The sequence below is a fragment of the Penaeus monodon genome, chromosome 31 (assembly GCF_015228065.2).
Source record: "Penaeus monodon isolate SGIC_2016 chromosome 31, NSTDA_Pmon_1, whole genome shotgun sequence".
NCBI lineage: Eukaryota > Metazoa > Arthropoda > Malacostraca > Decapoda > Penaeidae > Penaeus > Penaeus monodon.
Window position 1 is genome coordinate 6306609 of NC_051416.1, and position 627 is coordinate 6307235.

Genomic DNA, 627 nt, shown 5'->3' on the forward strand with positions numbered 1-627 from the left:
GTGAAGCTCCTGAAGTTGATAAAAAAAACTACATTTCCTTTATGTGGTTGCATGTGTTTACGAAATTATTCGTACATTCTCCATGTAACACGTGCACGATAATATACATTGATATACAAGGCGTTGGATAATATTCTTTCTCGTACTCAGACCCTTGGAGTTTCAGACTCACGAACATTTCGTTTAAAAAAAGGAAATAAATTTTTCACTGATTTATTTAGCTTTATTTTGTCGATATACCATGTAGGACCCCACTTAGTATGTATTCAGTAAATGCGTTGTCTCTCCGAGTACTAACACATTTCAAACATGACAATGGAGGAATTGCAGAGGAATTGCAATTACTGAGTACGTGTGCTTACCTTTCACAGTTGGAAACAATTATTCACTATTATTTCTATGGACTTTAAATTATAAATTATTACCAAGTTGCAATTATTGAGTACCGTTTGTGTATTTCTCACGGTGATCACACTTTTAACTTAACAATATTTCCAATTTCTTAAATGCTTGACATTTTATGGAAAGCATGTTAGGGAACCCTACAAGGATCACTTTTTAGATTAATGCAACACAGAATGGCAAGTAAATGTTACTTAATGTGGTAAAGGTGTGAATATGTGTGAA